The following is a 16,125-nucleotide window of genomic DNA, read 5'->3' on the forward strand; positions in this document are numbered from 1 at the left end:
ATTTGTTCTAGCTCTGTGGAAAACGCCATTGCCATTTTGTTAAGGATTTCATTGAATCCTGCGGACTGCTTTGGGTAGTAAGGATGCTTTGACAGTATGAATTATTTCAGTCCATGAGCACAATAAATCTTTCCACTCATTTGTGTCATCTTCATGTCATCTTCACATCTTTCCTTCATCAATCTTTTACAGTTTTCGGAATATAGGTATTTTACCTCCTTGGTTAAGTTTATTCCTGGGTATTTTATTCTTTTCGATGCAGTTGTAAATGGGGTTGTTTACTTAAGTTCTCTTTATGATATATCATTATTAGTGTATAGAAATGCAACAGATTTCTATGTATTAATTTTGCATCCTGCAGCTTTACTGAGTTCATTTATTAGTTGTAATTTTGGGGGGTAATCTTTAAGATTTTCCATATACGGTATCATGTCATCTGCAAACAGTGACAGTTTTTAATTCTTTCTTTTCAGTTTCGGTTCCATTTATTTCTTTTCTTGCATGATTTGAGTAAAAGTGACGAGTGTGAGCATCCTTGCATAGTTCCTAATTGTAGAGGAAATTGTTCAGCTTTTCACCACTGAGTATGATGTTAGTTCTGGGTTTGTCATGTATGGCCTTTATTATGTTGAGGTTTGTTTCATCCATACCCACTTTGTTCAAAGTTTTTGTCATAAATGGATGTTGAATTTTGTTAAAAACTTTTCCTGCATCTATTGAGATCATATGATTTTTAGTCTTCATTTTGTTAATGTGATGTATCACACTGATTGATTTACAGATATTGAACCATACTTGCTTCCCTGGAATAAGTCCAACTTGATCACGATGTACCATCCTTTTAATGTATTGTTGAATTTGGTTTGCTAATATTTTGTTGAGAACGTTTGCATCTATGTTCATCAGGGATATGGACCTGTAACTTTCTTTTTTTGTGGAGTCTTTGCTGGTTTTGGTATCAGGGTAATGGTTGGCCTTGTAGAATTAGTTTGGAAGTGTACCTTCCTATTCAAAATGCCTGGAATATTTTGACAAGGATAGGTAGTAACTCGGGGTGGGGACTTGTTTTGGAGAAGCTCTAGTCCTGGTCAGGGGGTCTCACCAGAACTGGTGGGGCAGAAGGAACTCTTTGGAGGAGTGCCAGCTGGGTTGGGCCCACAAGTGACTCCAGGGAGAGCAAGCAGTGCCAGTCAGTTAGATGGGGAGGGTCAGAGACAGCACCTGCTGGCCCCAGGTCAGCCAGCCAGAACGTGAGCCCTCCCCGCTAAAGACAAGCATGCCCTCTAGCTGCTCTGCAGCCAGAGAAGGCTCTAACAGATCCTTTCCCCTCCTCACTTTCCCTAAAACTAGTCAATGAATCCCCTTCATCTATGACCCAAGTGCTTTTCAGACTGCTGCCTCTGCACTGGGGCTGAGAGTGAGTGACTTTTTTGCACAAGTCTTTTAAAAGCAGAGTCTTGGTTTCCTACAGCCTCAGACATAAGCCTCCTGAGTTTTCAAAGTCAAACATTATAGGGGATCATCTTCCTGGTGCAGGGTCCCCGGGCTGGGAGCCTGATGTGGAATTGGGAGCCTTCACTCCTCAGGGAGGACCCCCGAGGCTGTGATCTCTCATCCAACCACGGTTACACACTGAAGGTATGAGTCCTGGACAGATGACCCCTTCATCACTTGTCTCAGTCTTTAGTTGTGGAAATACTTTCTGTGAGTTTTCAGGTTGTCCTCAGAGATAATCTCTCTATGTAGTTGTACTTTTGGTGTGTTTGTGGGAGGAGGTGGGTCCAGGATCTTCCTACTCCACCATGAAAGATAACCAATAACCCTTTGGTTAATTGTTAAATATTCAATCAAATTCCTTTCTAATCTTTCTCCATTTCCATCAGAGTGAACCTGCTCCACTGTCTCATTCTTAAAACATTTCAAGAGTTTTCCATCCTACTCAGAGTGAGAAAGCTTGATATAAAAGATACAGCTATTTTGTTCACAAAGAAAATATTTGACTTTTTTCTTCTCATTCCTTTCTGTCCACCCTCTTATATAAATACCTCTTCTCTCTTCTGTAGTATCATGTCTATTTTAGTGAGCCCATCTATTGCCTTTCTTTTTTTATTGACGTTTAGTTGATTTACAACATTGTGTTAGTTTCTGGTGTACAGCAAAATGATTCAGTTATACATATGTATATTCTTTTTCATATTCTTTTTCATTATAGGTTATTATAAGATATTGAATGTAGTTCCCTGTGTTGTACAGTAGGACCTTGTTGTTTATCTACTTTATATATAGAAGTTTGCATCTATCTATTGCCTTTCTCCTCTTTGACAGTTCATACATCTCTAAATCCCAGAGGATACTGAAGTAGGAGTCTAGGATTTCTCAGATTGAGGGGGAGGACAATACAAAGGGGAAGAAGGGGATGGGAGGGGGAGATCTGCAGGAAGGAGATAAAATTAATATAACTTTTTGTCCCCTCATGGAGGATTCTGATGCCCAGGGTGAGAGTATTTCAAGAAGAAAGGTGGGTCCTTCTCTTTGACTGCTGCCGAAAGGAGCATTGAAAAATGGCCTTTGGCTGTGGTGACTTTAGTCAGAGTTACCTGGGTAGTGAGATGCTGATAGAAGCAGACTGGAGGGGGTTAAGGAGGGAGAGGAAGGTGAGAGATGAAGTGAGGAGAATGACCCCCTCCCCTTATAATAAAACGTGGAGAAGAGGAGAGAGTTAGGCAGGAGCTGCGGGGGCTGCGGAGATGGGCCGAGCCTGGCTGTTCCTTTGAAATGGAGAAAAGAAAAAGAGAAAATGCTCACTGTATGTCCCCAGATGATACAGTGGGGGATAGAATCTAAAGCACAAGCAGAGGCATTGGCCTCAGACTGTTAGAAGACAACTTCTGGGTCAAAACAGGAGAGAAGGAGAAGGGCGTTGACTTGGTTGGTATGCTTGTTGTTTATTTAGAAACGTAAGAATGTTCCAGCTCATTTTGATTATTTTGTGTTACTGTTATATTTTCCCCTTCTATCTCTTCTTACATATTTGAAAATCTTGATCTATGATTAAAAAGAAAAGGCTGTCATTCTCGTATTTTTTACATGACATGGAAAATAATAGTTCAACTAACTGTTTGTTATAATAATAAAGACCAGAAGCAAAACCCAAAGGCCAGGATCCTAGAGTCTTTCATGTTGACCTCTGTTCTATTATGAACTTTCAAATCTGTTTTTCATCAGGCGCTGCAGGAAATAGAGCAGAAGAACATGGGAAAGAAATATATCCCGCTAAGATTGCCTAGATCCCGGGGGATTGGTGATGTTACCAGAGAGAAACAAACAGCAGTTGATAAGGGTTTTCAATACAAGTAAAAATGCTTTGATGTCAGATGATTTTCAAGAAGAGAAAGAAAGATGCAGATTTTAGCAAGAAAATATTGAAACAAAACTCAGATTGACCAAAGTTATGTCCAAGAAGGAAAGATGCAAGGAGATGCATAGGGGTAAAGCCACAGAGGATTAAAAATTCTTCACAAGACTTTTATTAGAATTCATGGTGATGACTTCAATTCATGGTGAAATTTCCTTACTCATATGAAATTTTTAATTAAACATTCTTAAAAAAACATGCTAAATTTAGAAGACTATATTCTAAATATGATAAATTATTTAGAGCCCACTTTTGGGTAGATATTCTATATTTTATTAAATTTTCAAATAAATATTCCCCTTCTGCTTTGTAAACCATCTTTGTGTATTTTTATGACTTTTCTACTTTCTGTGGCCCTTCCACTCCTGTCAGTTCTTACTTTCAAAACTGTTATTAGTGTGCTGTTATTTACCCTTTCCTGACAGGGTGAAAAGCACTGTTAACTGACCATGAGTTTCAATGAATGTAGTATGGTAACAATTACAGTAATGAATAAACAACTGTACAGCTACAAACTGAATGCCAGCAGAATTAATCTGCATGAACCAACATTTAACACACCCTAGTGAAAATGATTCCCTTGTGTGATGCTTTATCCAATATAAGAGTTGTATCTAGGAGGTCAAAAGACATGCCCAAAGTAATTTACTCCACTTGGAACATAGTCATTGTCTCTATAATCCTAATCTTCCTTCTTTAACTGGAAAGGATGGAGCTGGTGAGAAGGGGCACCTGTGCACATAGTCTTGTTGCCCATCTGGCAAACACCACCATGCCATTCTAGATTTATTTCAAGCCTTTTGCATTCTACGGGGTCTTTCTGAACATTCTTCCCCTTGGTAGAACTAATATCTCCCTCCCTTCCAATCTGGAGAGAGCGAAACAGAGAATAAATCTAAACCACTCCATTCATTATTTTTTTATATTTTCCTTTCTTATTGAAGTATAATTGATTTAAAATATCGTGTTAGTTTCAGGTGTACAGCAAGGTGATTCAGATATATATATATATATTTCATATTCCTTTCCAGTACAAGATACTGAATATAGTTCTCTGTGCTATGCAGTAATAAATCCTTGCTGTTTATCTATTTTATATATAGTAGTTTGTATCTGTTAATCCCACACACCTAATTTATCCCTCTCCACCCCCTTTCCCTTTTGATAACCATAAAATTGTTTTCTATGTCTGTGAGTCTATTTCTGTTTTGTCAATAGGTTCATTTGCATCATGTTTTTAGATTCCATATATGAGTGATATTGTATGTATTGTTCTTTCTCTTTCTGGCTTACCTCACTTGGTATGATAATCTCCAGGTCCATGCATGTGTTGCTGCAAATGTCAATGTTTCATTCTTTTTTAGAGCTGAGTATCCATTCATTATTAATTAATTAAAGTACTTATTATAGTTATGTATAATTCTTAAATATAGATATATATTTTTTGATTCATTGGCAAAGTGAGACTCATTTTTCTGCTTTGCATTGTCATAACAATCAGTGTTGTATTTGGAAGGAATTCCTACTAGCAGTCATCAAAAACGGAACAGAATGTGACTGGACATTTAAACTTGTGAATAAGACACAATTAAATCAACATAAAATAGACCTAACCCTGAAGTTTAAAAATCAACTTTGCCTTAATCTCAAAGGAGTGTACATTGGTATTGTTTTCTTGAAATCATTCAAAATTTCTACTAAGTATAGGAAGGGGGAAAGGAAAGCAACAATATCTTGAGAAATTATTTAATTTATTTATTATTTATTGAATGGATTCAAATCTTTTTTAAAAAAAAATTCAAATGCTGAGCTGATTTTGAAAGGTAATCATCTTTCATGCTGGAAAAGTTTAAATTGCCAGTTTAAGCCTGTTGAAAATATTTTTATTGCATTCTTAGTAATTTCCCATGAAAGCATTTCTAAAGGCTCAGCAAAACATTTACAATTTTATAAAACCTTTTAAATTAATTTATAACTTAGCTATGAAGTTCTTTTTGGGAGACTCAAAACAGTGGGTGACCTTATATCCATAATGTGTATGCTTAAATGTTTTATTACAGCAGAGTGAATTAGGACAGAATTACTTAACTTTAGACATCAACATTTCATTTAACTGCAATCTGCTTGGTATTTTACTTAAACCAATTCAATTCCATTTTATCCAATTGCAAGGTCACTTTTATATGTTCTGACTCTTTTGTTTTATTTTTAACTGTCGAATGGCTTCGGGTCCGGAATATGAGAAAATACTGACCAAATTTAATCATTCTTTTGGCGTTGTATCCCATCAGGTGTTTAAGAAGATCAGTGTTTTCTTGCAATCTTGAGGAGGGAGGTACAATGTGGACTCAATCTCACTCCTCTTAGTCCACCTTTTTTTATCTCGGCTGTTACTATGACAACCAGCCACGTGCAGGTGTAATCTGACAGCACATTGCTCCAGCCCAGCCAGGCCTGTCTTTTACTTTCTGTCCCAGAGCATCTATTTACACTTCCTTTCAGTTCTGTTTGTTTTCTAATAAATGCTTTAAGGGCTATATATTTTCCTCTGTGTAGCATTTCAATCACATTCACATGATGAACCAGGTCATGTTCTCATTGTTCATTTCTAATTAGAATTTAATTTTAGCTTTAATCTCCCAAGTTAACCCAAGGGTTACTTAGAGAAGTCTTCTTAATATCGAAATAAATATTTTACTTTCTTGTCACAGGTTATTGCCTGAAATGTAGCCTGACTGATTTCTGATTTGGGGTCTTCATTAGATTTTCTTCATGTTACATATTCCATGGTCTTTTTTAAAAATGAAATTTCCATGGCTACCGAAAAATTTTTTTGTAACAAATGTTATATTGGACCTCTTTCTACCTCAGGTTTGGCTGAGTTAAAAAAAAATCAGTAGGAAAGTACTTTCACATTCTACTATGAGAGCAAAGGAGGGCCTTAAAGTCAACTTTGCAGTTTGCCCATCGACCACCTCCAGCCCACTCAGACTTCAGCCAGAGGGAGGCTAATGGAGTGCAGGGAAGGCTTTTTCTGGAGAGATTTGTTGTTGGATGCTGAGGACCACCCATTCCTTCACCTTAAGTCTTAAGTGTGGAAGAAATTATTCTGAGACCACTCGGACAGCTTGAATATGTGTCCCCTAGAATATCAGACACTCTTCTGAGAAATTGGAAGCATGCAAATCGTGCATCTTCAGAGTGGACAGCTGCAGTGGATGGAAAAGCACATCCACTGACAAAGGACCAGAGATGTGCGTGTGTCAATGTCAGAGCGGCCTAAGACTGACTGAGCCTGTGGCAGTCACTCCACTGACTGTCATAACATGCGAGAACCTCATTACATTTCCTACAGGATTACAAACCTAAAGAGATTATGTGTAATACCGTCCAATCAATCCAGACTCAGTATTCCTAGTAACGCAAGTAGTTTACACATACTACTTTGGGGCAGTGGGAGCAGTTGCTCTCATCTCCAGGGCGGTGTCTTCTCTCCCCTGAGGCAGCCTTGGTCATCACTATGGTTGGACCCAGCAAGGTGACTCTGGTCAGAATGGCATCCGGATGTCTGGACGGAGTCTTCAGGAGAAGAGGGACCAGCGGAGCCATCAGGCCCCTGCAAGAGGTGAAAGGGGCTTTGCACTATGAAATCCTAGAGGGTTTCCCCAAAACATGACTGCGGGAATTCAGGATACGCCACCCTAAAATACGCCACTTTGCTGTGCTGATTATTTTGAGCTGCAGGCACTTGAAAAACAGCAGATGCAGAGAGAGGCTTTCTCTGAACTCCCTTTCGCTATCTAAAGACAGAGCTTCCCAAAGGAACTCATTTGTCATAGATCCCCTCTCAGAGCTTTCATCAACCAGGGGGGATTGACTGTTCTCACAGAAGATACTAGAAGTTGACACCACCCCCAGACAAACTTTGTCATGAACTATCACACCTCCCAAATATTCTTTCAAGGGGCCATTCATCTTTCCTAGCAATCATCTTCTCGCCCCTAAGAGGCCCACATCCCTCTCCTCCTTCCCTATTAAGATGGTATTTAAGTCAAAATTCTAAGCCACCTCCTTGGGTCACTCCTTTTTCCCTGGGTATCTCCCATGTGCATGTGAGAGGTACCTGTTAATAAACTTCCGTTTCTTTTCCCTCTGGTAATCTGTGCTTTACTACAGAAAGGCTCAGCCAAGAACTCAGAGGGTAGAGGGAACTTTATTTTTCCTTCCCAACCGATGTCAATAAAGTTTTATTGGAACACAGCCATGCCCATTCATTTCTATATTATTTTTGGTTGCTTTCACATTACCACGGCAGAGTTGAGTTGAGTTGAGTGACAGAGACCACATGGTCCTCAAAGTCTAAAATATTTCCTATCTAGCCCTTTGCAGAAAATATTTGCTACTCTTGATTTTTATCTTTCTTGACTTTTAGTCACCTAGTCACTCGATTTCTCCTACTATGACTATAAAATGATCAGTTTCCCGGTGATTGAATTGGTTTTTACTTTGAAAACTTCCAAAGTTGTAGAGCAAAATTTCATGACTTTTGCATATTGTACTGGTTCATAACTTTGTCAGTACCCAATGTACCTCTTTTTCCCTTTTAATAAATTTCACCTTAAATTTCTTTTGTCCAATCTCAATATTAATATAACTGCTTTCTTTGAGTTAGCATTTGCTGAGTACTTAACTACAATCAATTATTTTTTTAGATGCTTATCCTTTAAAGAAGCTTATAACTACATTTTCTTAAACTTTTGACTTGGAGAATTTAATCTATTTTTTGTGAATTATAGTGCTTGATTTTTCCCTGCCATATCATTTTGTCTTATATTACCCATATTCTTCTTTCTTTTGCTGAGATTTCCTCGACTTCTTTCTTCTTTCATTTGAACATTATTTGCTGTTTTTTTCCCACTGTTGATGGGTTGAAATTGTAAACCCTATTTCTCTCTGCCTAGTGTATATCCTTAAAATCCTAATACACATATTTCAACTCATTTTCTACTGATATTTAGATTTAGCTATATCAGTTTATTCCCTACCATAAGATGAGAACCTTAACTACCTCTATTCATCCTTCATATCTGTCACCACTGAGATGTAATAATTTGGACTATTATGAATAATATTATGAAAACATGATTTTTAAAGGGTAGCATAAATCATTTATTTCAATTATTCATTTTATGAAATTATTTTTCCTTTACTCTTTTTCCAACATTTTCCTTTTCCAGGGATATTACTTGATTTGCTAATGTACATTCTCAATTTTTGTCACAGTGTTCATGGTGATAAACTTTACGAGTTTCTGCATGTATGAAAAATGTTTATTTTGATCTTTCACTTGAGTGCCTCCCCAACTCAACCATGTTCCTTTAAACCTGTTAACTCCTCTGTAAACAGACTATTAAACTTTCATCAATGAAAAATTTAGGGTGTGCTGTTTTCTGCCAGAATCCTGAATGTGACAGCTTTTATATCTTGAAAACCAAAGCGATTATAATTCAAATCATCTTTCATTGTCATTTTAGTACATTGTCTGAACACTAATAAATGTCCCAAAATTATAGATATATATTACACACATGTACCCATGTGCATTCACACACCCGTATGTTTTACACACAGGCCAAAAAAAAAAGCTTTAGTACTTTTGTTGGTTGACAAAATTCTAACTAACCTAGGGAAGAAATTAACCATAAAAAAAGAGACCTAGATGAAGAAAATATAAAACTAAATAAATAAATAAGCAAACAGATTTTATTGATGGATGAGGAACATGGCTGAAAAAAACCAAAAACCACTCCTGGACAGTGTTATCAGTTAGGGTGCACTTGTTTGCAAACAGGAGAAAATGAAGCTCAAACTGGCCGCAATCATGCAGGCCACTGCTTCTCAGAATGTGGTCCATGAGCATGCTGCAATAGTGTCACCTGGGATCTTGTTACCAATGCAAATTCTCCAGACTTATCCCAGAACTGCTGAATCAGAATCTTGGGAGACGGGGCCAAGAATCCACATCTCAACAAGCCTTTTATGTGTCTCTTATTCATGCTGAAGTTTAAAAGCATCAAGTGAAGGAGATTTATTGGCTTATAAACTGGAAGTTTAGAGTTGGATTCTGTGGCTCAATGTATCTATTTTGCTTTTCTGTTCTGCCTTCAACTTGGCAGTTTCATCCTCATTCTGCTTCTTTGGGGGATCTCTCAGCACTGTCAACAATGTCGGGGCAGTAGGCTTCCTGACTGACTTAAGCAAGAAAGAAAGAGTAGGTTACATATGGGAGCTCCATTATACAAGTAAGGAAAGTTCTTTCTCAAAAGCCCACAATCACTTTCTCCTTGTGCTTCATTGCCCAGTTCGGGTCACAAGACCGACCATAAACATGGGCCAGGAGGTGGGATGTTGCTGATTACTGTGTGTCATATGTCCAACCCAGAGACCCAGAGGGATTCAGCATTTTTCCAAGTTGATGAGATGCATGGCCGACACATGAATGCTTGAATTCAAGGAGTAATAAATGATGGAGACCAACCACGGAGTCATCTCAATATCATTAAAATGTCGAAATTCCAAATGATTATATAAAATTAATTTTAAAAGTCTATCAGAATCCCTACTAAAAAAGGGTAAAGTTACTTTAGAATTTTAATAGAAAATTGCCCAATATTCTTTAAAGCATATAACAAATAAAGGAGGACAACCCATCCAAAATTTAAAATATACTGCAAAGCTTTAGTAATCACTATTTTCCTATACCTAAGAAACCTATTGAAACAAGAAAGACAAACAGATTAATAGAATTGAATAAAAATCCAAAATGTACAAATGGGAACTTAATATTTAATAGAGGTGGTATTTCATTCCATTGTTAATTTAATAAATATGTTTGGCATTATTAGCTGCCCATCTCTATAAAAGCAGTTAGATCACTTTGTTACAACATTTACAAAAATAAATTCTAAGTGGATTAAAGATATAAACATAACAGACACATAATATTAGCAAAACAATTTGGAGACCATTTGTATAACTATGTGGTGGGGGAGTCTTCCAGAAGCAATAGAGGGAACATGACTGGGAAAGATTAAGAGATTTGATTACTAAGAAATTTAAACTTTCTATGTGGAAAAATATACTATAAACAAAGTTAAAGAACAGATTAGACTGAGAGAAAATATTTGTAATATATATAGCAATAACAAATAAGATGATCAGGACATTAAAAAAAAACCCAGTAATAAAATTTGGCAGTGATATAAACCAGCAAGTCACAGAGGAGAAGCCAGTGGAAAACAGATACCAATATACAAAAAGATGTTTAACTTCGCCAGTAATCAGGAAAATGGAAATGGAAACAACAGTAACTTACCAGTTTTCTTAACCCATGAGGTTGGCAAAAATGTGTGTATGTATGTATGTTTAATATATAATGCTCAGTGCTGAGGAGAATGTGGGGAAATGGGAATTCTTATACCTGCTGGCAGAAGTGTGAAATACTATGACTCCTTTGGAGCAGATTTAGTAGTACCTATTAAAATTGAAGAAAAAATATATATACACATATATCCTTTAACCAAATAATATCAGTTTGGGGTATCTATCAAACAGAAATAAAACCACAGATACATAAGGAAATATGTTTATTGTAGCACTATATAAGTGGCAAAAATAAATCAGCGAACTATACTGTCAATTAAGAGGAGAAAGGTTGTATAAGTTAAGGTACACTCATGCTGTGAAATGTTACCCAACCATAAAAAAGGAATGAGCTTATTCATTATTCATTCAACAAACATTTGACATATACTTACAATGTTCATGTCCTGTTTTAAGTGTTGTCATTAAAGCAAGTTGTAAAGGAAAGTGTGTCTTTGGTGACTCATATACTTGTGAGGATGAAAAATAAAAAATAAATGAGATAATTTCAGAGAGCAATTACATACTAAGAATAAAATAAAACAAGTTGATATGATAGAAAATGATCGATAAGGAGGTAAAGAAAATGAGAAAGACATCCTCGTGAAAATATTAGAAAAAAAATTTTAAGCCAAATGAACATCTTCCTTAGAGCCTTGTCAATGGATCCAGAGGGACATTTATATTATACTACAAAAGAAAAATTACTGAAAAATATGGCATGGTGCCATCCCATTTTTGTTTAAAAATAATTAAGAAAATCACTCTCCAGGTGAGTATGTGTATGTTTTTTTAAGTGAGCATATAGAAAACAGCAGAATACATCATGTTGGCACTTGCTAGCATAGGTGTTAGTATTGAGGTAGTGAGGTATAAAAATAGTCAACTTTTTCTTTGTAGATGTTCATTTTTGCTCACAACAGCAGGCAGGTTTTGATTTTCTAGTTTGTGGAATACAAACTATAATCAAGATTTTCAAATTATTTAAAAAATTTTTAGTGTGTGCATCATTTCAACTTTGAGATTCTTTTTCTCGACAATTTCATGGATTATTTCCTCCCTTCCCATCATTCTATCCTCCAGTCCTTTATGGAACACTTGTAAATTAGTCAAGCAGTCTGGCTACTCTGAATCCCAATTAATTATTTCCAATTAATTACCTGAGATGCCACCAGGAAAGGAGGTCCCACCTCACTGATGTGTTGAATTTTAAAGCCTGAGCTACCTCCACCTCTACAGCTGTCTTGTAGAAATGTTTTTGTCTGTTGTTATTTTTCTACCTTCTATCTTTCAGAATTTTCCCTCAAAGTTTCCCCTCGTCAGTATCTTATATCTGTTCTTAAAGTACGTAAAAGTCTTGGTCATTTCAGGCTACTACGACAGAATATCATAGACTGACGACATAAACAACAAACATCTCTTTCTCACAGTCCTGGAGGCTGGGAAGTCCAAGATCCAGGTGCCAGCAGATTTGGTGTCTGGTGAGAGCTCACTTTTTGGCTTATGAATGGCTGTCTTCCTTTTCTTCCCCCCAAGTCAATAGAGCTTTGATTGAACCTTTAAAATACCACAAATGAACCTGAAGAATCGTCTGGCATCTTGCCGTTTCCATAGCCGGACAGCTTAGCTGTCATTCATCAGTCTGCTGAACGACTCCTTTTCCAGAGACACAGATACCACCCGAGAATTTTCTAATATCCTTGTTTTCCTCTATTATGGCTTGCTGAATCTAAGCAGCTGAATTTGATACATGTTCAATGTTGTTTCCTTCAAGAATTAATTCATCTTTCTGGGCTTGAGATATTGCACAATCGACGCCTGGCCTGATCTGAATTCTGCGGATGTATTTTTCATCCAAGAAGTTTCGGATTTCAACAAAAGACCCATTCTCCTGAATAATGATGGTGATGGGGAAGTGAGCCGACACCAACCTCATGTGAAACAGAAGCCCAGTGTAACACCCTTGATCATGTTCTGTACGTGATTCTTTTCCATTTCCTACCATTTGTCAGGCTAGAGCCTCTTCTTTTTCTTCCAAGGAGGCTGAGTTCTACACTGATGTGATTGAAGTCCCTCCACAGGGTGCCTCAGGGGCTCTTTACCATAACTGTGTGTCCTTCCAAAGTGATGTCGACACTTGCTGCATTGGGGACAGTCTGATTGCTGAGAATGGTCTTCATTCTCATGGTAGATGCAGCAAAGAAAGCGATAGCTGACTTCTTGATTCACCCTCACGTGACGGAGGTACAAGGGGGATCTCTGCCGTCCCTTTTATCAGGACACGAATCCCTTTCACAAGAACTCTACCCTCGAAACCTGATTACACCTCAATGACCCTATCTCTACTACCAACACTTTGGGGGTTAGGATTTCAACATATGAATGGAGGGGGAATAAACATTCAATCCATGACACTGAATAAATTTTGTTCCGGGGAAGGTGTGTGCTCAATTTATCATCTTTAGCCAACCACCTCTCCTTCTCTTCCTGCTGCCTTAGAGTTGACATGTCATCTTTGCAGAATAATTTAGGCTAAATGTAAGCCCTTGCAAAACCACATGTTTTTAGGACACAAATAACTCCTTCCATTTCATGAGTTCAGAATATTTATACCAGTTCTCTGAGTTTCAGCCTATTATCATCTTTATTTTACAGTCTTTACCTTCCTCTCCATGCTACTGGTTTTGAAAGTAGGCAGCCGTGATTGCTGACTGCACAATTCCTACCGCTAGAGCATTGGACTTTCCTCCTCATTTCAACCAGAACCACTTAGATTTTATCCATTTTATACTGTATGCATCTGTTTAAGTTCCTGTCAAAAAAGAAAAGTGGGGGGTGGGGGTCGATTATTTTAAAAAGAGTTGGAACAGCATCTTAAGAAGGAAACCAAAAGCAGTTGGAATTCATGAGTTTATCTTTGGCTCTCTCCCAATATTTTTCTTGATCTTTTCTCATTTCCAATTCGCCTTAAGACCTGCCTTCCAGATGCCTAAAACTACATGTGATCCTCAGATCCAAAACCCATTTAGACTCAACCTTCCAATCGTTATGTTCCTAACAATTCAATATTGCCTTTCCCTCTTTCCCTAATAAAAATGCAAATTCTACTAGTGCACCAGATCTTATCAAGATGTTACAGAATCATCTGATTAAAAATTCACATGGACATATCAAAAGTGGATAGGAAGCCCCCAGGAAGCATGTTATATTTTATAATTGGATATTATCCTAACTTATTTCCTGGTGGTAGATATGCAGGCATGTCTGTGTCTGTGGGATCCATTTCTCTCTCTCCCTTAGTCTGCTCAGAGATGTGATATATTCTTCCAATTGAAAGAATAGGACATATAACACTGCAAACCCTTCTACATGTCAAACTTAAGGATTCTCAAATTAGAAGGGAAGTGATGAATTTTCCACTGGCCTGTGACTAAATGAGAAAAATAAGGCCACTATTGTTCATTTGCATAAAGCCAAATTAATTCAGTATGCAGAACAATAATTTGTTCTGTGAATTTTGTCCTTTTTTTGTGAAATGATTATTGTAGCAAAAAGTAGTTTTATTATGCGTATCCTGATCTTGGCAAAGGACTTCCTGTTGTAAAACTTCCAATTAAAAAAAATCATACAGTGCCAAGGCCTTGCAACACAACATATTTTGAGCTTTTGAGGAGGAATGACTTTGTCTTATTCTGCACTCTGTCCCCTGCACAGCGAAGTGTCTATCATATTAGAGTGTCCACTGTATGGAGAATTGAATCATGAGATATATACGCAATAAGCCACGCCTTTCGAAGCTGTCAAGAGTTTATGCTGTACTTGCTCCATATCAGCAGAAATCCTATCAAAATTCTACTACTTCTGCACTACTACTGCACTACTGTTTTTTCCAGTTAGGATTTCGGTGGGGGTTTATGCACTCAGTCCCAGAGAATCAGCAAGATAGTCTAAGGTTTCTGCCTCCCCACTTCTCCATATCTTCCTTTCTAGAAAACAATCCCTTAAGGCGTGTTGAAAACTTTCTCCTGTTTTTCTAAAACAGATCTCCAGCCATCGAAATTGTGTGTCCTCCTCTTCTAGCTGATCAGTTTCTTATCTGTCTTTATATGTAAATTGTGCTAAACTGAACTAAGACAAGGAGGTCTAGTTTAGAATTCCTGTGCTCATTAGTCACATCCCATAGTGTTGGAAATGCTTTTAGGAAGTGTTTTCCAGTCCTGGAAAAGTTGAAAGTGTACCGTATGTCTTGTTCACAGTGATTCTTCTCCCCCTGGGAAACTTAGTAAATGACCTCTAGAAATATTTGCAAAACATATCTTCGTGCTTTATTAGGCTTTTGTGTTTTCTCAAATTTAATAAATACACACATATAATTTAACTTTTGCAAGTTGAGATTTTTTTTGACTGTCCCCTCTGAAAGAAAACTTTATTCCTTCAATGAGAATCCTGATACCATGATGTACATACCTTTCTCCTTTGGGATCATTTTAAGTACTTGCTTTTTCTCCATTTCAGCTAACTGTATCCAGCAACAGTGACACAAAAAAATTCTTACTTCAGGATCCCCTTTAATCTTGTTCTTTCTCTTTCACCCTCTGCTCAGGCTGTTCACCACCTCCTCCCGGTGGAAACAAGACTTTCTTCCTCCCAGATCCCCAAATTCCACCCATGGAAGTACATGGTGGTGATTATGCTTAATGTAGACTGTCATTTAAGAGAAAGTGGACAGAATAAGACTGTGGGTATTAAAACAGTGGCACACATATCTCATTTCTTTATACCCATGCATAAATGAATGGCAAAGATATTTAGCATAAGTCAACATCGGTGAGTAAAATGTTGAAGGTTCAAACATGTCTTTTTTATCGGTTACATTTAGATAAAAATGATTATATACAAATTTCTGCTATTAGTATAGTTGGCCTTTGATTATTAATGACAAAAAGGGCAAGACTATAGCATGGATGGCCATGGGAAACCATGGTGCATCAGTGCCCATAAAATACAGGCAAAAGACCTTGAGAGTTGGGACCTTGAGGTCAGTTGCCCTTCAGTCTCAAAGGACCCACCACTGTATGGACCCAAGTTATGTATCAGACTCTTCGTTGCTCCCGTGCCATTGCATGTGCTGGCTTTGAAATTATTGATAATCTCTAGGACCCTATTATATTTTGCCTTTTGTGTTCCTAGATCATGAAGATATAGTTTAGATTTATTCCCCAATAGAAATGTCTATGCTATCATAAACATTTGTAGCTGGCAGTGTACCTTCAGGGCCTCATTTTAAA

General features: G+C 37.3%; 1 pseudogene; it reads right to left on the minus strand.

The window, feature by feature from the left end:
- Nucleotides 1-12,467: 12,467 nt before the first annotated feature.
- LOC105089510 (large ribosomal subunit protein uL6-like) lies at nucleotides 12,468-13,017 on the minus strand (annotated as a pseudogene).
- Between the last annotated feature and the right edge of the window lie 3,108 nt (nucleotides 13,018-16,125).

Source organism: Camelus dromedarius, chromosome 2 (assembly GCF_036321535.1).
Source record: "Camelus dromedarius isolate mCamDro1 chromosome 2, mCamDro1.pat, whole genome shotgun sequence".
In the NCBI taxonomy this organism is placed as follows: Eukaryota; Metazoa; Chordata; class Mammalia; order Artiodactyla; family Camelidae; genus Camelus; species Camelus dromedarius.